At 41.3% G+C, this 22,810-nt stretch overlaps 1 protein-coding gene across 28 annotated transcripts in view; it reads left to right on the top strand.

Moving 5' to 3' along the window:
* Positions 1-947: 947 nt before the first annotated feature.
* LOC137137115 (receptor-type tyrosine-protein phosphatase delta-like) overlaps positions 948-22,810 on the top strand; it is a 337,728-nt gene continuing 315,865 nt past the window's right edge. For 17 of the 28 annotated variants that reach the window (XM_067523019.1, XM_067523010.1, XM_067523008.1 and 14 more), the window contains exons 1-3: positions 948-1,103; positions 1,282-1,396; positions 1,531-1,565. The gene's annotated coding sequence lies outside the window, so the exon portion shown is untranslated. The remainder of the gene's footprint in view (positions 1,104-1,281; positions 1,397-1,530; positions 1,566-22,810) is intronic. The other 11 variants (XM_067523029.1, XM_067523020.1, XM_067523018.1 and 8 more) reach the window with 1 other exon arrangement.

Genomic DNA, 22,810 nt, shown 5'->3' with positions numbered 1-22,810 from the left:
CACACAAGTGCAATTAATAACATTATGAAAGCAGCTTTTCATTTCGGTGAGCCGGCTTGTTCTGGGACACTCGGAGCAATTGAGACATTGTTAGTGTATTAGTTACACCTGAGCTTTTGTTATGACAAGTGAAGTCACCAATGGGCAACAGGTCTTTACCACAAGATTAATGGGAATGTAAGCTATGACAATATGATTTCATTTGTGGAGGCAGTAATACAGAAATTAAATAATACTGTTCTGTAGTTAAAAGCCATGTGATGATAACATCAAAATGAATGTGTTAGAAAAATGTACCTAAAGTATTTGAAATAAAAGTACTTATAGTACGATTCAGGAAATTCCCTGTGTGACAATGTTATTATTTTAAATTGCATAATTAAAACACTTAGTGGATTATGCCCAAACAGCATTTTTTGCTTGTGACTGAGCTCATGTCATCATTTTAGGCCATACTGTAATTTTCAATAATAATCGTGACATGTGTTGTATCATATGCCAATGTGTTGTGGAAGTCAAACACAGAAAGGATAAAGAGTAAAATATCTGCCTCGAAAAATGAACTGGATTCAGGCTGTAATTGAGCTGCGATGTAAAACCTGTCAATGTGCCAGCAGCCAATAATAAATGACAATAATGATAACTAACAAACATTATCACAGGCCACTCGGTGATATATTTGCCCCTAGTATTATAGATATATTTTATTATTATAATGAGTAATTCGACCTCACCAGCCCTGCATGTTACTGAAGGACACTTTGGCCGTTGAGTTTGGCGCTGGGGCAAATCTCCCACCGTCAGCCTCTCTGGCCATCAAGCGGCTGGAGTGAGAAGTGCAGCTCTGAGCGCAGCATCCCAATGTCTCCGGTCTCTTCCTCTTTCCCTCCCTCCCTCCCTCTCTCTCTCTCTCTTTCTCTACAGCCGTCTCCGGGAACAGTGTGTGTGTGTGTGTGTGTTTGTGTGTGTGTGGTAGTGTGCGCGCTGGTATAATCTGACAGCACGCTGGGGCTGCGTTTCCTAGGAAAAGCTCAGCTCTCTCAGTTTTCTGCCCGTCTTATTGCCGCTCTTATGGTCTTAGTCGACAGTGATAAAGAGAGCAGGTACCATCTGTCCATTCCGCCAATTTATAACGAGTTGCCTTTTTTGTTTTGTTTGCTGCTCTTCACAGATGTTATGTCAACACTTTTTTTTTTTTTTTTGGTGGTGGTGGTGGTGTTGGGGGGACTCCCAATTCTAATGGAATTTGTTGTGGCTGTTTTGGTTTCTTCTCTCTTTCAGTTCAACCAGGGCCCTGTTTTTGGAATAAGAAAGAGCATTGCTGTTTTCAGACTTTGAGAGAAGAAAGAAAGGACTCCTCTGGAATTTCCTAAGGGATTTTAATCGGACAGCTCCGGTAAGTGGACAATTTGGACATGCAAAAGCTTAGTGGTTGTGAGTGCACGCATCTACTTATGCCACCGAGTTTATTTTGAGGAAAATTCCAATAAGCGTGTGCTTTGTTTTTCTATTCTTCCATTTTAATTACAGTTACCGGGGCTTTGCATTCTACCGCCGGGTGCATAGTAAGTGGAAAGACTTTTTTTCTGCATCTTCTATTTGTGTGACTTGCAGCTGAAGCAGCTGGTCTTGTTGTTTGTGTGTGGAATTAAGTGTCGGTTTGGTTCCTATACTCCAAGTTCTATGTCGTGCTGCGATGTGAGCAGGTGCCAAGGGCGCATTTTTTTCCATATCTTGGAGCTGCGTTATGGATAATGTAGCGCACAACGTGCACCGGTCTGCTGCTCGCCTTGACTCTCCAGATGGTGGCGAGATGTTTCTTGATTTCTTTATTTTTTTATCCTCATCATTTATAACATACTGTGCTCAAAACCCCGAGCCATCTTTGCCCCACACGACGCTCTCTCCTCTCAGTGAACGGAGGATGCACAAGCACGTACAGACAGTTGGAGGATATAATGTGTGTTTGTTGTGGGACGTGTTGAGAAACTTTGGTTAAATGTTTGATTCGGGAGTGCATTTTGATTTGTCTTTCCATGCATGCGTGGTAGCGTGCGTGCTTGAGTGATGTAGATCTAGTTGGTCCCCCATTTTGATGATGTTATCAGAAAGCATTTGATGTCAGATTTGAAAGGTGATTGACAGTGGATCATGCGCAGTACTGTGTCAGCATAGGTCCACGCTCTAAACCCCCCCCAACCCCCACAACCCCTCCCTGTTCTATTTGGAAGTTACCAAATTCCATGATTTACACAGCCCTGTCTCTTTGTTAAAGAGTATTCCTCAGACTACTACTGACAAGTGATTCATATATAACCAATTAGCTGTGATTTGCGGTCATACTTTGCTGCAGTGCAAAAAGAAAAAAAACAAAAAGGGAAGAGCCTCTAAAAGGCGAGATAATGAACTGAAAAGTTTGTGCGCCTCAGTATTTTGTAGCAAGCCGAGGAGAAGCAATCGCAAATGAGGGTAAGGACAACTCACACAGCCAGGGAGATGTGTCTTCCCTGGCTAGTGTAGAGTGACAGAGGGCTAAGTGAGCATGACCATCGAGGGGAGGTAATAGCATTACGGTCTGCCAGTCATGAGGCAGAGCAAGAGATAGGCTACTGTTGTATTTCAAAAAAAGTGCTAAATGGGAAGCGCACAGGACAGGAAACGGTGGCGTTATGGCACTTAGTGTTTAACGGCCAAGAACAACCTGACTTGGCTCAATAATGCATTTTCAGCTTGCTTTGAGTTAAGTAATTGTCTTGTTAGCAATGCAAGGATGGGGCTACGCTTTTCTGACTGTGATTAGGACTGGATTCAGCAGCATTTCACTAATGTCACCCCGGGATTACAGAGATTTGCTGATCCAAAGCTTATAAGGCATGGCTTTCCTTCTATCTGTCTCTCTATCTTTAACCAAATGTGTACATTAAGACCAGAAACGTTCCAACATAAGACAAACCCCATCCGCATCCTTTTAAATCCCTATTGCTTGCACAAAAGTTTGAAATGCCACAAAATGTCAAAATACACCACTCGTCAATGTCACTTATCACTGATGTGTAAACACATTTTTGGGTTAAAAAAAAAAATGGATTTGAATCATTTACTGTCAGCTTTGCAAAGCTTTCAAGGATTAGGCCCAGGTAAGAATGTCCCATGCCATCCTTTACCCAGCAGCACTCCCGTTTTATAAACTGCCAACATTCTGCAATTTTCCTTCGTCTTCCCTTTGAGTGATGCTCCCAAAACTACTCGCCAGGCCTGCATCAATCACTGCTGCATGGGATTTGAGCTACAGCTAGAAGTAGTAAGCGGGGAAGACAGGTCTGCTTGCTCACAGTTGCACAAGCTCCTTCACATTGACCTCAAGAAGACTGTTAGAGAGCCGCATTTCTGCAAATCTTTTTCTCTCATTAATTACGCCTCAACATAGGTTGTGCTACTGCGACTGCGTTGACAACACACCCACTTTTCTTCTGCCTGCTGCTCCTCCCTAGAGAGTGAAACTGGAGTAAGCGGTAATTATGGTTCATAAACTTCATCCAGGTGACATAATCGGGGCATGGCTGAGATGGCAAGGTGCTATCATAGGAGCTGCTATTAAATTTATGCCTGCGTGTTTTCCTCCCTCTCGCATTGCGTGTTCGTTAGTTATGTGGAGAGAGGTTTGTCACACTACAGCCACTATGCTTATAGAAGTACATGACTTATAAGGAAAACAATGATGTAGAGTATTGAAAGACAACAATTTTCAGAAAAGTACACCTATGGAAGCGTCCCTGTGTTTTACTGCGAGAACACCTTGATTGTGGTCCAAGGCTAGGCAAAGTCGAGTAGCTGACTCCCAGGGGCCGTTTTATAATGAGGATGTGCTGTCAGATAATTAGATACACCTGGCGCAGGCGTTTTCAGGAAATTTTGATTCATCCCAAAATAAACCGTCTGTGCCTGCCAACATGAAAGAAGAAAAAATATCCCGCTGTCACATTGCCTCTCCTCTCATGGCGGCAATGTTTTATTTATTTATCCACATCCTAATGCTCTTGGATGGGGCGGGCTTCATTTTGTGCTAGCTGATGCATTAGCTGCCAAAGTTTCCCATCTCTCGCAGAGTGAGCTGCTCACTCATAAGGGTGCCAGCGTCCCTCTGTCGACATCTCTGAGACTGGATGTTCTGATGCTGCTAAATTTACCGACTCTCTTGGCTGCGTGGCACAAGATCTCATCTCATTCTCGTTCTAAAACTGCGGTATGTAGATACAGATCTGTGTAGACATGTTTGCCACATAACCAGAAATATGGATAGCCACATGTCTGCAAAGAACAGTGCAGTGTATCAGGAGGCGATATTCAGCTTAGGTGTGTGGAGATTGTCATTTTGATTAATGCACATGTAACTGTATCAGCCATTTTATGCTCACACTGTTCACAACAAGCAACGCCAATGCATTAGCACACTGACAAATGTATACTCAGGCCCATGCACAGAAACACAATCTTAAAAATGTTTGTCTTCTTTTTTTTTTTAATCTCTCTCTTCGAAAATTCTGCATAAGATAAAACTCCTTCACCTGTGCTGTTTGTTTATCAGGCACTTGGCTCCAATCATAAATCAGACACTCGTTAAGTTGTTTAACAAAAACTTTTTGCCCCCTCCAGGAAACATTAATGCTATTAAGCTGGATCTGTGTGATGGTGAGGTAAACTAATGCAGGTACCTCATATCATACAATTAAATGGGTTTTCCATTTATTTTACTCTTACTGCTGGATACACACAGGCACATATTAATACTTCAACAAAAGCGTTTATGTAGCCAGATGTATTTAGTTTGCATGGTCCACCTATGATTTATTTGTATTGTTTTTGCCAGAATGATAAGCATCTGGTATTATTGCTGAGGCTATGTGAGCTTTAAAAACTTGAACTGTGAACGTTTGCTGAATTGCCATAAGTGCCAGTGAAAGTTAACCCGTAAATGCTAAATCCAAGACGCATCTTGTCGTTTCACAACACCCACCTAAATTCTGAAGGTAGACTAATCTAGTGCTTCTGATTTAAACATAATCTAATTTAGTTTGTTTTGTGAGTATGACAAGGATAAGTTATTCTCCACAAAAACAAAGATAGCAACAGGAAATGATGTCATCATTAAAAGGACGATGTTTCCTCAATTACATCTGTGAAAATAAAAGTCGCAGAAAATAGAAATGTTGCTCTCTTCATAAGACACATCTAAAGGACAGCTGGACTTTGTAGTTGTGTTACAGCACAGTATACTGTATATCTGACAGTAAGTTTGATCATATCATGGAGTGTTTTGTCTCCTCGTGTGTCAGCTTGATTTCCTGTACTTTGTTACATCACCGGCGATGCACAAAGAAAAAAAACTCAGCTGTGAGCAAGTGTGACAATACTCTATGACTGATAATTGAGCTGTTTAAACTGGCACGAGCTTCTAACGCTGCAGACAATTCTAAGCAGTCCTGGCAAAATGCAATATTTATTGAGCTATAGGAATGAAACCCTGTAATATTTAAATATGTTGCTCTGACATTTGAATGAATGATGGGATGTTGGGCCCACTGTGCAGTAGCCTTGCGGTGTACATTTGCATGGATGATGCTAGTTGAAGGGAGCGAGATATTGATTGTTTTACTGCTCCGAGTTTATTTGCGCTTGGCCATTTTAACCTTTAACCCAGTATAAAGTGACTGAACAAAAGGCTGTGCAGTACTCTGTAGTACTCTATTATTTCCCATAAGCTAACTACTCGCTCGTGGTAGCAGGAGTTGTAACCCAGGCTCAACCATGCATGAGTTGAAATTCATCTCAGTACTAAAAGCTGTGGTTGATGTTTCCCCTACTCGGCTCAGCTGTATTGTTATTGCCTAAGGAAAACCTGCACCTGTATTGTGCAGTTGAACTTGGGGAAAAAAATTAAAAAAAAAATAAGACATGCTACTTTCACTGTGCTCTGATCTGACAAGAACTCACAAACTGATGGGTACTGACAAAAAGACGAAGACAAGAGAAGAATGTAATGGATGTGCTGCCTTGATTCAGAATCCCTGCCTGAACTAATAACTATGTGCACCACCATGGACACAATATCATGAACATCCACTGCGAGCACAACTTAAAAACTGCTATTAAGCCATGTGAAAGAGAATTTGACAATCATCTACATCCATTGTAAGTTAACATAGATGAGATTCTCTTTTGGTGCCATAGGTGTTAGCTTAGATAACGATTCTAAAGAGCAAATGGCAATGTGATCTTACATCTTGACCTTTTCGTGAGCCACATGAACAGAACCGCACTCTGGATATTTTCTCTGCACATATGCCATTCCCGTGCATTCCTCCGATATCTGGCGCCCTAAAAGATTTCAGAGGGCGCTGGCATGTTGACTATTGGCATTACAGTCTACTGGGATATGGAGGCGAAGAAGAAAACAGAGAGGAATAATGCAGGCGAGCTGGAGCCAGGGTACTCTGCACAGTTCGATGCTGCCTCTAACCGACATGAACAAGAGAAATCAATTAGACCTACTCGGTTGCTATCCGAGGGACTTCCACCATGGGAAATGGTAGAGCGAATCAAAGCATTTGGAAAAAATAAAAAAAATAAAGTAGCAGAAGAGGAAAGTGAACTCGAGTGACAGTTTGTTGTAGTCTTTGTCAGATCAGCCGCCTCTGACCTCAAGATTACATTCATTCTCTGTTTTCATCCACGGTGTGCTTAAAATTCCAGACACTCTCCCATCTCCTTTTTAGCACTGATGCAAAGCTTCCTCACGTACCGTTCGCTCAGGTCAGTAATGAGAAAAAAACTAAGGGCTGGCAAAAATACTCCTCACCAGAATATTTCGAAGAAGCCTTAGCTTAGTTTTACCGGCAGATGCTGCACTCTCATTTGTCCGAGCAGCCTTAGATTCACACTATTATATGTTTATATTCATACCTCAGAGCCATTCCAGCAGTCACTTGGAGGTCACTGTGAACAACATTTCATTTCCCCACCATTATGGGCATGGCACTTTTGTTTTACTGAAAAACAAGAAAACACGTTGGAAGCTTTGGAAGTTGAATTTAAACAGGGTTTAGTTTAAGAAAACTTTATTCAGTTTAATAAAAAAACTCTCGAAAGTCCCTCCAGATAAAAAAAAAAAAAATTCCTCATATGAAATATGAAATAGTCCGACTGTTGTCGTAGGATTAGTGAAGCTAGAATCCAAATCATATAACTTATTAATACTGTTTTACAGCCAGTAAAGTACAGTCTCCCTGTTAAGTAAAAATATATGCAGTGCCACAGTAAATGTGGACGTCCTTTGAATCCTACTCCCAGACTTGATTAAATAGACATTTAAATCTATACGTGGATTTTCTGTGCAGATCATGACAGAATTATTTTGCATAAGGGGTGGAGAAGATTGAAAGAGATAAGGCAATTGGTGCTTTATGCATATTTCATTGAATGGAGCTGAGCTCCAAACTGTAAATAGCGAGGTGGAAGTGCTCGGCATAGATTTCACAGGATCTAGAGGCCAGTTTGTGTTTGATCAGACTGAAAGAAGACACTTTCTTATCAAGGCCTACCATCGACTTTTTAATCAAACCCCGGACAGTCTCGAGGACTTTAACGTTGGCGAGAGGGAGTAATCTCTAAGACAAAGTGGACACCTGTTGAAGTGTGTTCGAGTCTATTACGCTGGACATTCTTAAATCCTTTTTAGCTCGTTTCCCTTGATGAAGATCTGAGAGTTAGTGAAGGTATTCTACAAAGTGAATATTCAATTAGACAAAGAAATCCCACGGTGTGCTTTAAATAGTCATGGCCCACCACAAAATCCACAAATGTGAATTTCATAAAGGAACCTAACATGACAGCAACATGGACAATAAGAATTTGATATAGAAAACAAAGTGATGATCATGTGCTGATAGAATAATGGAAATTTCAACAGCAAAGGCTTTGAAAGTTGTGTTTTATCTGTAATCCTGTGTGTACAGTTAGCTCAGTCCCCTGACAGAGCACACATGTACCCCCCCCCTCCTTAACTCCCAGCTCCCACTCAGCCCTGCTGTAGGTTTGGCTGTGGGTGCTCGTCAGATCCCTCGGCATCATGAGAGAATAACAATGAGGGTTTTGGGAAGGATCAGTTTCTCAGCACAGAGCCATACTGGGTAGGGTTTATGTAAGACCCTGGCTTCTTGAGCTTTCTGTGAGTTCAAGAAGACAAACAAATGGTAGCAAGGCGTACCAGCATGCCAAAGGATAGGATTGCATCTCTTCATGCTACCCCACATTGCGTCACTCTGCTTTTACAGACAAACAGCCAGCATCTCTTCTTACCCAAGCCTGGCTATGTGTCGTGGCTTATGATACCATGTCCCATGTGTATCAGTGCCACTTGATGTGTGTTTTCACACCATTTATTGGCTCTGCAGTGCCATCGCCCGCCTGGAAGCCGCCCCCTTCCCTTATCCTCCTCTTTCTCTCTTTGTTTTCCCCTTCACAAGTTCCAATGAAAGAAGGCTGGATCTGTCAAAATCCATCCTTTCTTCTGTCTGGCTTGTCAACTTTTTTTTTTTTTTTTAAGGTGGGATGCCATGGAAATTCACTCAGCCCTGACACCCCAGTGGTTCTTAAAATGTCAAAACAGGTAGGGCTGAAGAGCTGTCTTAAAGGATGATACAATTTATGTGTTTAAAAAAAAAATAAAACGAGCTCTATCATACTGTAGCAATCATGTTGACAGGCAGTGTTGAGGGGTTGCAGGGCTTCTCAATTTTAACCCGAACCACTCAAAGGTGTGAATCCAACTCAGGCCCAGACTCATTGTGACATAATTGCGACTGGCTGGAGATAAGATGAAACCCACAATCCCTAGGTGCCAGGTGTATATTTAGAAGTAAAAGTGTCAGGCACACAGCACGCGTGCTGTCGAAATCTCACACCAGAAGGCATTCAAGTCTGCCGTTTTAATCAGCTACATCTGGACTTAATTGGTTGGCAGAAAAAAAAGAAACAAGAGTAGAAGATAAATAAATAAATAAAATGATCTGTCACACATTGATGCAAAGGCTTAACAGGAGGATCCAGTGCCGTTGGAAATACATTTTTGGAAACATTGCAGATGGTAGAAAAGGCATGAAAAAAGAACTAAAGGGCAGTTTCTCAATCACTCCCTTCCCCAGACACTTGAAAGAAGACGTATTGTGTGCATTGTCTTCTGACATGCACTAGTCCAGAGCGTGGTCTCCCTTTATTCCTGCACAGGACAGAAATACACCATAGATAGCATTAGGATCCATTGAGTTGGGAGTAAGGGGAAAATCAATGTAAGGTGAAAATTAAATTTGGCCCGAAGAGCCTTTAGGCAAAGTGCAATTTGAAAACACATCTTTTATTTTCCCCTGGGCGTCTGATAGGGGTGGGCAGGAGATGGACGCTGAATCTAACCATCATGGAAAAAGGCAGAGGCTTGCTATGAGGGAAAGGGAAACACCCTCATCTCAGGCTTAATGTGCCTCCCCCTTGATTGCCTAATTCGGTTAGGGCCACGCATCCCTTATCGGATCATATCAAAGGTCAGAGGCGTCCTGTAGACAAATCAATCTTGCAGTCTGAGGAGGCGCAGTGGAAGCACGGATTGAGGGGAGAGCTGATCCATCTAGTGGGCCCAGAATAAAGCAGAAAAAGAGGAGGTGGGGGCAAGAAAAATGATGGCATCTGCTGCTCAGAGAGAAGTGGGCGAGAAAGGTGAGATTGAACTGTTGACTTGGGGAAAGCGATATGCTCAGAGAGGGGGAAAAAAGTTTACATTATTACTTGCAAGATAAGAGTCATTCTTTGGGAAGACCTGGCAGATTATACCTACCTGGCTACCAGACCTGAGATTTCCAGCTAGGTTGGACTGATTGCTCTTTGTTGGACCGAAAACAATTTGAGCTTTAGCGTAGGACTTAGATTTGAATTATATATATATATATATATATATATATATATATATATATATATATATATATAAAAGAAGCTTTCAATCAATTTTGACATTTTCCGTGTTCTAATAGGTGTGAGGTAAAAGCCACTCACGAGTTGGCTTTTATTATTTAATTCAGCTTCTTTCCCACTATGATACAAAGATTCCATTTTGCACATTGTCTAATCTGTGCAACTTTTGGACAAGTTGATATTTGTGAATTAACTGGTGGCAGATACAGTAAATCATTAGAAAATGTCAAACGAAATGCTTTTTACATTTTAAAAATTAGAGATTTCTTTAAATGAATTTTTGATAAATATTTACCTACAAATATTGTGTGTACTGTAGCTTTCTTGGCTCACAAGCATTATAGCAGTCTTTTAAATTAGTCATCACTGTATTACATTCTTTTTCGGATATTAGTGTCATGTGTAGAGCATTGATGTTGCCTGGCAGTAGTATGTATGGGATCAGTTGAATGCTTGGGTGTGTGTGTGTGTAACAGTAGGTCCAAAACCCAATATGTTACCTTTAATAATTGATATTGCTAAGCAAGCGAAGCAGTTAGCAAGTGATGCAATACTTTGATTGATGTGTTTAATCAGTTGCAGCTTAAAGACTGAAATGCAGACTACAAAATATGGTTTAAAGACGTTTCCTTTCCTGCATTTGAAATATTGGTCAAGTAAATGTCAGTTGCTCCATGCAGTGTATTTAATTGATAATGGGAATCAAGTTTATCTTGTTATTGAGGGTTTTAAAGAAGAAGTATGTATTTAATGTTTCTGATACATGTATATGAAGCGGATGATAAAAATAATAATTTAGTTAAAATGTCGCAACAGGGAGCAATAGTGGCTCACGGGAAACCCTGCTGTACTTCCACGTCACAATATCTAACTGAATACTAAAACCAGTACTCCACACCTCTAGGAATGCCCAATAACAAACAAACAGTCATAATTAAACCAACAATGCATTAACACGCTATTGGGGGGCAGCAGTCCTGGGCAAAGTTTATAGGTGAGTATAAATCATCCACAGTTTAATGCCAGCACAATGTTTAATTCGCTCCCTCTTAAGTGTGTAATTAGTTCAATTAGCCTCGATCCTGCACAGACAATAGCATGCAGAATGGACCCAGGGTGCTCTGTGTGTTGCCTACATTAAAAAGGGAACAGCGTACTTCCTCCTGTAAGATTAAAACTCACTGTGTAATAACTCACCAGAGCCCTCCCTCAAGATGCCATGGTTCAGTGTGAGATAATGTTTGCTCAAGCAACTCTGAATGAGATTCAATGCTCTGGTGACACCATTACTCTGGGCTCATTGCCTACTCGGGTTGGGTGGGTCTACCTTGCCTCAGAAAGTCAAAACGCAGAGGCGCCAAAAGAGAGCACCTCTCGAGACAGATTACATGTCTGTGGACAGGCGGTAAGGCTTACACTTCACCTCTGCCTCAGACAAGCAGGTCATTATCTTTTCTTTCTTCCCCCCCCCTCCCCCCCCCGCTGACACTCTTGCCATTCATGTAATGCACCCAGTAAAAAAATGCTTGCCTGGCAGCCCAAGCAGGTGGACGACAAGGCAGCTTACACATTTCTCCTAATTGCAGCCAGTCAGTGAAACTTGTCTGAAATGAAGATGATGGCACAAGCCTGCAGAGGAAGTCAAAGCAGCCTATGCCTGAGCCAAAGTGTTTTAAATGGATTACACCAGTGTGTCATTGTGATTACACGCTCCTCGCAGGGACTGCGACAAGATGAATTGTATTTTATGGCTTTACGCAGATCGTTTTTCTTTCTTTTCTCCTCCAACTTGAATGCATTTTTCTCAGTACTGTGTAGCCTGGTCTGAATGTGAGATTGTTTTTGGCTTTGAACTACCTCACAAACAGTTCATCTGCTAGTTTTGCTTAAGGGGACATTTTCATTTTATCTCAGAGTTGAGTGGCTGACTGAGAATCGATGTGTATGTATATGCTTCTAATAAGGCTTTGTAAATTATATTTTAGACTTTAAGGCTTGTATGGCTAAAACATTAGAACGCATCCCTCATTTGCTGCTGGCATCATATTTCAGAACATAAGCTTGGCTCTGGATTTCAGAAAATGATTCATATACAGTTTGTCTCTGCTCTTCTCTTTACTGTAGTTCCAGTCATTTACTTTCTTCTCGTGCTGGCACACGGCTGCAGCTGTGCCATTTACATGATGATGTTAGACAAACCCACTTCTCTACTTAGAGACGTTATTGTACATATTGTATCATAAACCTCATTGAGAAAAACTGAAGTTCTTTAGGAGCAATTCTGTCTTCTTACAACATCCAGGTAATCAGCTAATGTGTGGGTATGTTTACACATACTTGGTTAACGTTTCAAAGATTGTGGCCTGGCTTAAGAGAAAAAGATTTAACAATGACTTTAAACACAAAATCTTTAAGCAAACCCAGATATGTCTCCAACCATAACAAAAGGGCTGTTTTGGCCTAAACCACTCATGGCACTCAATGGCAATCCTAGACTCTGGAGGGTCTCCAGGCAAAGAAGTCCATCAAGGCCGTCCTCTAAATGGGTCGATGGGCCACTTTAGGTGGATGTATACTTGCTGTTAACCCAAGCGTGCTCATGGACATTGTTCACATATCTATGCATAGCTTTTGTCTGCCTAGAGGATTTAAAACATTAGCCAAAAGGAGTCAGAGTCAGGCCGAATCATTCCTGACTGACAACGGTATTTCCGTATAAGCCTTTCCCCTTAAAGTCGTATTGTCCCAATTCAAAACTGCTGCCAAGATAATATAATTATTAATTTGTAATTATTATAGTTATTACGAACAAGATAGGAAGATCACGCTGGAATGGACATTGCACACGGGAAACAAAACAATCTAACACGTCCTTAAATACACGGAACATGTAGGGGAGGTGATGAGGATGATCAGGAACAGGTGAGTAGTAGCGGTGGAGCACTCAAGGCACGTTTGGGCACCCCAAACTTGCCTGGTTTGCCTCTGCTGTTGTTTCACCTCCAGAATCCCAAATTTACCCACCACTGACATCCACCTCCTCCACCTTGTCAATAAATGTACTACTACTTTGCATCGGATCACCCAAGCACTGCATGTTGTTTCCTAGAAACCTACTTTTACATTTCATGTCACACAGGTCACCTGTCAGCAACAACAGTAAAGGATTTTAAAGTATGTCCTTGTCAACCTACTTTTTACACAGCACTCCCTTTATTTTTCCTTTAAATTCTATGATGAACAATCTAAGTGAGTCTTGCTGTAGAGCACCGGGATGTGGGGGCTGTACTGGCTGGAAACGCACATGACCTAGCAGAAACAGTGTTTCTGCATGCAAACTACTGGAGACTTGTGACATAGGTGTGAAGTTGTACTCTGCTAAGGAGGCTACAGATGGTGTTGGAAATGGATTCTATTTTTTTTTATATTTTTCTCTTTGGTGATAAAGAAAAATGAACCATGTAAAACATGAGTTGTGCAGAAATATGAAGAAATGCAAACTGCAGCCGTTTTCTTTAAACTCATAGAAATTGTTCCTTGTCATTCTTACTCACAGGTGGATTAGAGGGGATTAATGTCCAATCTATACCATTTTGCCATTTTGTCATTCGCTGTGTCTCTTATTTAATTGACAAAGATTCAGATTTTTTTGTCAGAATTATAAAGTAATTATAACGAGGTTACTCGGCAATTGACTGCAGGTGGTTACATTGAAATCTATTACATCTCTATGCACACGTGAACGATCTGCCTATGGTCTCTCAGCCCAATAACAGTATCAGTATTTCCTTCTTCATGTGCTCTCAGTAGGTTTATATCAGTGAACGAACTCGCTCCTCAAACTAATCATAGCACGAGCGCCTATGAAATTTGATCAGTCTTAACAATGACTACTGTGTGCTCCCATTGAACGCCATCCAAATTAGCCCCTGTGCTGGTGGCCACTGGGACAATGTATTCTGCAGACTTTATCACATCTCGCCCCGGCCTACTATTAATCTTGAGGACTGTATGGGATGAATTAATGCAGTGAGGGATTTGTAAGGCTATAGATGCGGATTACATTGTCTAACAATATATTTGAATTGATCTCAGAATGTAATTCCAGTGGACTGAGATTAAATTCAGGTGATAAGAGTCTGCTGTAACAAACTCCATTATTATTGTCCTTGTCAGCCTGCTGTGCAAAACAATATGTAGCAGTGCTCCTGTAATTCTGCTCTGCATCTCTGATTGCAGTAAGTGCAGTTGGGGAGGATTGGTTGGAAAGTGATTTTGCCTAATGCACACGTCTGTCTTTGTTTCTCTTAATTCCACCTCATTGGCTTGTGAATGAACAACTATTCACACGCTGATGTAAAATCCAGCGGGACATCTCCCTCTGCCAATCAAACGGACTACCCACCGTGATCTCTAGACTGTGCCTGCCCTCAGTTCTGTCTCAGCTTTTCCACTGCATTACATCAGATTACTGTGTCACAGCATAATTTCGTTTTAATGCTCCCCGCACTGTAAAATCATCACTGCAGTCTTTTATCTAATCTGGACCTAAAGTGATTTTTTTTTCCTTGCCCCCCCCTTCATAATTGAAAATTATATTCTTAAATGACTCGTTAAGTGTTGCACATTTTCGCCCCCACACCGAAAGCATCTCCTACCATTTTTTTTGACAGACACATTAAGAGAAGTTAATGTGTCATGTGCATTCCAAGCATCTGCACTCAGCAGAGGCAATTTCCGAACAGTCGTGGGCCGGAAAATCTGCACCCCTGGCTGCGTCTAACAAACAAAGCTTAAACTTCTCCGATAATTTAGTTTCTCCATTTTTTGTTTTTGGTTATTACTGTTTACCTCTTTCACCCACGATGGCACGGCGTGGACAAAGGTTTGTAGCTTCTTGTGGTTTCTGGCAGGCCAGTGTGTGTGCGCTACCAGCTATAACGATTTTCAAACCAGGGAAAATGAGCAAAAGAAATTAGCATTCTGCTCCTGGCTGTGCCACAATCACGGTGGAGCATCTCCACAGACAATCCAGATTTAAAACTTGCATATTAATAAAGTGCAATAATTAGTAATGATTTACCAGCCACAGTTTTCTCTTCTTTTGCCACCTCTGCTCCCTCCGTAGCAACCCATTTGCTCAAACACATGAGAAACAGGTGGTGTCGTGACATAAGAGGGGGAAAAAAACACATCCAACATTCCACATTAAGTTTACTTCTCGCCCCTCTGAACCAATGAATTTTTCATAAACTGCCCCCAGAGGTTTATAAACAGAGAGAGAGAGAGAGTGCAAGAGAGACAGAGAGAGCGACAGACACAGACATGGGGGGCTGGGGGTGTGGGGGTGGGGGGTGGGTTCTAGGGCCCTTGCTAGATGTAGATTTCTCGCATCGACACCTGCTGTAGCCGAACTTACAGGGAGGTGGCAGCACACGCAGCTGTAAACAAGACTGCATCACTCAGTGTTTTTCTGCGCTCGGAGCTGACCCCGCCATCCATTTGGCCCTGCTTTATGATTACCATAAATGCCTGGATTGCCTGCATAAAAATGTAGAGTGGAGACAAGGGCCTCCACTTCCATTAGTGGCCTCTTTTTACTGGAAGGGCCAAGTGTGTCCCCTGGGTAAGGCCAAAACTCTCACTGTCCTCTACAGTCTGTCAAATAGACTCTGTAATCAAGGACTGGGCTAAGTGGATGGTTGCACTGATGGTGATGTTCCTAAAATGATTATTCATAGAGAATACACTGAGCGTGTGCAGAGAGGTAATAGGGGGCAGGATTGTTTCCACACAAAGAGATCATCCCTCACAAATTAAGGTGCAATCAGGGATAATCATTTTTATGCTGCAAAAATGGTGAACATCCTCCTACAAATCAGACGTTTGACCTGTTATTAAATAGATTTCTAGAGATTATTAGGTGCCTTAATTGGTTTCCTTCAGACAAAATGCCATTCGTGTAGTATTACTATCCATTGTGGTTTTTAGAATAGAACACATTCACCAAGATGGACTTAAAAGTAAACAAACCAGCATTCAAACATAAGATATGTACGCATTTTTTTAATATTACAACCTAATAAAATGAATAACATCAAAGCAGGAAGCTGTCAGCTGTATGCACACAGTCCATAGTAATCCATGGCTCATAGATTTTTCAGGTCATTTAATCATTTGGGACTATGAGTCCCACTCAGTTTTAATATTAGCAATTGTGAAGAAATGTCCAGACAGTACATCAGGTTGTAAGGTCTTACTGAGACAATAAATGTAATAAAATTGCCTTGTCTTATTTGGGGATTTGAGTTCCAATATGACCTCATCCTGTTTGTTTGGAAAAAGCAACTTTTCTGGAGATGAATCTTGGCGAGGGAGAAATGTATGAAAATCCAGATGATAATTCAAAGGTTGCACTGCATACAAATTGGCAGCCAACTAAAAATACATTAAAGCCACCACAACAGCAACTGTTGTGATTAGTATGGGCTGTGCGCAGAGGCGGGTTTGCCTTTTCTTAAAGTGGAAAGATTAAAATGTGAAAGCAACTCCCATAGGAACTCAAGGGAAAGCAGCACAATAATATATGCAGGAATGAGAGGAAAGGAAAAAAAAATCTATTATGAGCATGATGACAAGAGATCAATGTTGCCTGTTATTCCCAGTGACAGGCTGAAACTAATATACTCATTAGTGTTAATACTACCGTGATATAAATTGAATGGGCTTTATTTTTAATAGTCCTGCTACTGTCTGTATTGGGTAAAGAGTGGGTAGGCTATGAGCCCAATCTGTCATGTGTCCTTGGGCACTGGTGGCTAACAGTGGGGTGAAATTGGATAGCTATTGTGAAAATTGTAGAGGGAATTGTGCTTTACTGTACACCTTAAAAATTCCTTTAGTTTGCTATGCTGTGTTCTCACTTTGAATTGCTGCAGGGGGGGCGGTAGTACATGGGGAGAGACCTTAAACAAGCAGGAATCATGTTTTCTCTCCCCACGCAGTGTGGAAATGCTGATTTAAATTGAATTTAGGCATTAATTAAACGTTAGTAGTGGTCACATATGCAGCAGATGTGATGGTGTAGGGACCAGCAGATACAATGTGAGGAGGGGGATTGTGGACCTTAGTGAGTGACAACAATTAGAAGTAGTGACTAGTGACTGCACAAGGAGTTGGGATGCACTGTCAGAACTCTAAGGACTGTGAGTGTGGGCTTTATTTCTGAAGGAACCATCTCACACTACTTTTGTTTTTCTTAGCAAAAATTGAGCTTAAGCAACTTTCCTTTAAAGGGATTTTAGTGGTTGTAGGCTGCAGTCACATCTTGCGCCTACAGAAACAAAAACAACAGTTGCCTTTTGTTCAGCATAATGTATGTGCCTACCTAGACACAAATAGTAAATCACTTTTACTTACAACACATCTGTTGTGTGTTTGAATGATCGCTTGCAAAGTGCAAATGTGATCAGGGCTTTTTGGGCCTTATCATCTGTGATCACATAACCAGTTGTTAAGCGTTAAATAATCAATCATGTAAAACACGCGATGTGGTCCAGAGGACTGCTGGGAGGGAGAAAACAGCTGGAAGGAGAAAGAACTAAGCTGCTGAGGCTGGAAAGTTTTTCACAGCTGCTGCTGGCTAACAGCAACAACAAAGCCTGGAGCTGGGATTTAAAAAAAAACTGTTTGTGGCATACAGAGACGACTTCTAATGAGTGAATGCAAGTCCCCGCATTTCTGAGACAATAAAGATCGCATCAGTTATTTGCAAATAACTGTCAGAATTGTGGCCAGTTCTGCACATGGCTAGCAACCGATGTGATTTACTGTTTATTGGCAAATGTTTCTGTTATACTTGCCAAGCTCGAGTTGAAGTTGCGCGTCTGTATAACTTTTAAATTTAATAAAGATAATTAGGCCTATGATTAGAACAGAGCAGTACAGAGCTAAAAAATAAAGAACATAACAATTTATAGTTATATATATATATATATATATATATATATATATATATATATATATATATATATATATATATATATATATATATATATACACAGACAAGTTGGTTCTTTTGAGTCTTTGTATATGAAGCACTGCATCACCGTGTGAATTAAAAGCTTGTCTCTTGCATTTGAACAAACCGTTGCTTTGCCAAACCCTTTCCTATCAGCGAGTGAGCGCTCAGACCCACAACCCTGCAGCTCTGTGCTTCGCCAACCCAAGACGAATAGCCTATAGTCACACCTTCCGACACAGAAAAAGCACGTCACTAGATTCCACTGCTGTTTCACTTACACAGGGCTGGCTTACAGATCGATATAAGTCTGCCAATGACAATGTCTGTGTTAATGCCTCAGCCCACTGCTGCGTTCTCCCTCCCATGGCCACTCTGGCAGTCCCTCCCTCTAATTTCATATGCATTCTTTTGTTTTCTTTCTGTCCATTCGCCGCAACAAGCTTACAACAAGGGCTAAAACACTTTCACTGTCGTATTGATGAAATATTCATTCATATGCCAAAAAATGTCACGCCGGAGTGTCGAGTGTGCTAGTACAGAAGTAAGGGGTTGTTTTAATTGTGTGCTTCCTGATGGGCTTGTGATTGACTTGTAGCAGTTATGTCCATGTCAGCCATCTACTACCCGAGCTTGAACAGATAGACGTGAAGAGAGGGCGGAGGGAGGTTGAGATATTAAGAACAAAAGAAAGATGCATGAGGGGAGAAGAAGGAACAAACAAGAGACAAGAAAGAGGAAGGAATACATTTCTGCGGGTATGAATTATTCAGATATCTCTAAGAAGAGTATGCAACCACATTATTAGTGCCGCCCTAGTATCTTCAATTTCTTTTTGACTTTTCTTTTTGAATTTTACACTTGAATTGCAATACGACAGTCTTTCACGGACCATTTGTGATTCTTGACCCCCAAATAGAGAAATGGATGTAAAAGCTTCTGCAGAAATCTTCTGGAATTTTTAATTAACATAAAAAATGTCGGAAAGAATGAGGGCTGTCATGAGCTGTGCTCGCAATTTAACATAATAAAAACTGATGACATAACGATAATCATGTTAGCTTTTTGATCTTTAAAAACATTAGTCCAGTGATCGACCTGCAGCTGGTTGACAAGGTGTAACCTACCCTCGACCAATATGATGGCTGTGCAACAAATGCATGCACGAACACACTCTCACACACACACACACACACACACACCCACTATCTATCTTTGCTACCATAAGTTTTTTACGATAACAGACCATGATACAACTCAAATTCTTGTATCGTTATATTTTTGACTTTTTGACTACAGTTCATAAAGTTTATCAACATCAAAAACAATAAAGAATGAGGTAAAGACCGCAAAGCTCTCCCTCTCCACTGTTGCATCCAGCAGGCTTTGTGTTCAGCACCTCAGCTGTGAGCCTGTGTTTGTCTTACAGAGCTGTGCCAGCAGAGAGGAATTGCGTGTTAGAGGAAGCACTCAGTGCATTTCTCTGTGCTTGCCAATGTGCTTGCACAGGCTCACTGAAATTAGACTAATTAAAATGGTAGAAATGAAGACATGAAAAGGGACTTAAGAGGTTCACAAGTGCCCCCTTATTTCATTTAAAGAATAACTTGTGCAAAATTATTGATGATAGCAGGGTACAGTAGTTTGGAGCTAATGAATATATTGCAGGTATGAGGTATACAAGTCTCAGCAGGTCAACTTTCAGCAAGATTTAATAATGGCCAATCTCTCCAGCTCCTGACATCACTTTTAAAAGCAGTTTTTTAAAAGTTTCCTAATAGGCCGAGAGGAGAGTCCAGACATCTTTCTCCTGGGGTAAAAGTGCTTGTCACCACACACACACACACACACACACACACACAATCCCGTACAGTAAAGTAGCACTTGTATATAGGTTAATCAATCTAACTGTGGACCCACAGAGAACTGACTGATGACTGCTTATTTGTTTAAACAATCGTTTTTGTATTGAATTTGCAAAACAATCCTAATTCCAGCTTTGGGGTTTTGGGATTTTGCTGCTTTCTGGTTGTGTGATGCAACTCTTAAACAAATGTGGTTAGGGTTCTGGGACTGCTAATTGAACTAAACACGAGGAAATTTTGCACTGTATTTTGTGATTTGCAAGATTTTTGTTTTGGTCATTTTCTAGGATTTTAAAAGTGATTAATCCATAAATTAAGAAAATAAATCTGCAGATTAGTGACAATTGTTGCTGCCCAACAGTACATCACCTCAGATGTTAGTCTGATTATGACCTATTTATGTTTTAGGGGACTGTTGAAGCGAGATTTCATACATTTACAACTTGTTTTCATGGTTCTGGTTTGGGAAGCTTATTTATATTTATGCTTCTAAACGTCTGTCTGCTACGACCGTATTAAAACATCTATTTATCGAGCTGAAAAACTCGTAAGAGATTTTGTCATCTTCAGGAGTTTAGATGATGTCATCCAGAAGCGTTTTAAACATGAGCAGAATGACCAATACTACAGCCTCAATAAGGAGCAAATACATGACATAATCTGAACTAAACTGAAAAACTCCTACAGATGATGTCATCTGGAGACATTTTTCAGCTAGGAGCATATTTAGGAAAAGAAGTAGAAGATTTTCATGTCTTCATAAACATCTATTCCACCAAAGAAATGCGTGGGAAGCAAGTTGGAAATCAAGTTGCCCTTTAAATTAAAGGGCAGTATAATAACAATAATAATAATTGATAATGGCGCATTTAGGCCGTAATCATTAAAGAGCATAGAGGCATTAATTATCATTTCATACCTAAAGCAATGCCACTGCTGCTGGGCTTGTTTTTTCGATGAAAATTTAATCTGCACGAACACTTCTGCTTTGTACTGTAAGTGCTGTCGTCATCTTCGCTGTACGTAGCCTGCAAATATCTTTATGGCCCCAGCTTTCTATACGCATAATGGTGCACAGGTGCCTGTGCATGTGGATACTGTATGGGCTTCATTACCAGTGCAAAGTGCTTGTGTCTGGAGATCTTCTTGTGCTGAGGTAGGACGAGCAGAACAGTGACAGAAGCAGCTGATTTATCTCAAACATTTGGCAAAGTAGAGAAACTAGGCCAGTGGTTGAATAAAGTAGGAAGGAAGAGGACAGAGAGACACTAAAGCAGAAAATACACACTAAAACACACACACTTCCTCAAAACAGGAATTTAACTTTCACTATACAAAGCCTAGTTAATTTTACAGTTGGACTGCATGTACCTGTGCTTCAACATTAATGATGATGTTATGGTAGAGTTTTAGAGACTCCTCAAGATTAAAGACTTTCTTTGTAACTCCGCAGATTTTGTATACCACCTGCTGGCAATCTCTCTCTCTCCAAGCTCATTTTTCGGGAGCTGCTCATTAAATTTATGAATGCTTGAAGGAAGTCGGATTTTCTATTCTCTCCATCTGTATTTTTTGTCCATATGGGACAAAGTGCTAAAGTAGTTCTTCTCTCGCATCTCCCTCATTTCTCGTGACGTCACCCTGCCTTTCAGCACTCGGAGAGAGTTTGCTGAGATGGCAACACATGCATACATCAGCTATCTGATCCATCTCCTTCTGAATTCATTAACACAGTGACTTTACGAAAGGACGCGCCAGCTGAAGAGGTGGGCGCAGTGGTGTGCTACTTAAGCGCGTCTTTACTTTGTCTCAGATGTGCCTCAAGCTCCGGCCTTGGAGTCGGAGCAAAGAGTGGGAGGGTCGCATTGAAAAGGTCAACGCCGCACCGTTATGGTGCGGAAGCATATGGTGCAGATAGGAGGGAATGATAAATAAAGAAACATAAATAAAAATAGGCCCAGGTAGTTAACAGCATAATGAGACAGCTGCACCCATCAGTGATCGATGAGCTGCAGAGACAGTAATCACTACATCTTCCTTAACAGTGTTTTAATTGGATGTCAGTCATTTACACTGCTGCTGCAGCAACACTCCAGACTGGCTCTATGTACTTATGCTTGTATGAGAAAGACAGAATTATCTTGGTGTGTGTGTCTGTGCCCCTAAGTATGGTGTGTGTGTGTAATTGCATAATGTGCATCAACTAGTGATTAGCATTGATTTTTCCAGGAGGTGCCCCCCCCGCCCAGTCCCCACCCTCTCTCTCCAGCCTCCGTTTCTCTCTCCCAGCACCCTCTCCAACCCCTGCTTCTCCCATTGCTCTCTTGTGTGCAAATAGCCATAATTTGACTCTCATGGTCTTGGTCACTGTGGGGCCTGCCCTCCCGCAGTGTAAAAGATGGCAGTCATCGACCGGGGCGGCCGGACGCCTGCCGCTCCCGATGAACTATCCCTCTGTCAATGGGAATCTCAGGTAAGTTATGAGTGCACCTTCCAATTAGCTAACAGACTCAATGCCAACCTCAGCAGTCTGTTAGCCTCCCTCCCTCTTTAGGCATCCGTCAGCGGTTACCATTGAAATTCTCCTTTCACCACCATCAGGAGCAGACATAAGTGTTGTCAATCTATAAGAAGACAGGAGGGCGCTTTTTTGTATGTATCTCACAAGCGAGGTGTTTTCACTGAGAAGTGACTACTCAGTGACAGGCTATAGTTTTCATTTCTCAAAAAACACCTCTTTCACCTTGGTCGGCGATTATCATTCATAACCACCATTACGGTATAATCATAAAAAATAATTGTCTGGCCTGGTTCTATGGAACACCCCATCATAAATGCACAGCCTATTGCTGGAGACGTGATTGCTCAGGAGTAATCTGACTCATAACCAGGCTCACCTAGACAGGGT

Source organism: Channa argus, chromosome 12, assembly GCF_033026475.1.
Source record: "Channa argus isolate prfri chromosome 12, Channa argus male v1.0, whole genome shotgun sequence".
In the NCBI taxonomy this organism is placed as follows: Eukaryota; Metazoa; Chordata; class Actinopteri; order Anabantiformes; family Channidae; genus Channa; species Channa argus.
Note: the sequence above shows the minus strand (reverse complement) of the source record. Positions and strands in the feature narration are given on the sequence as shown.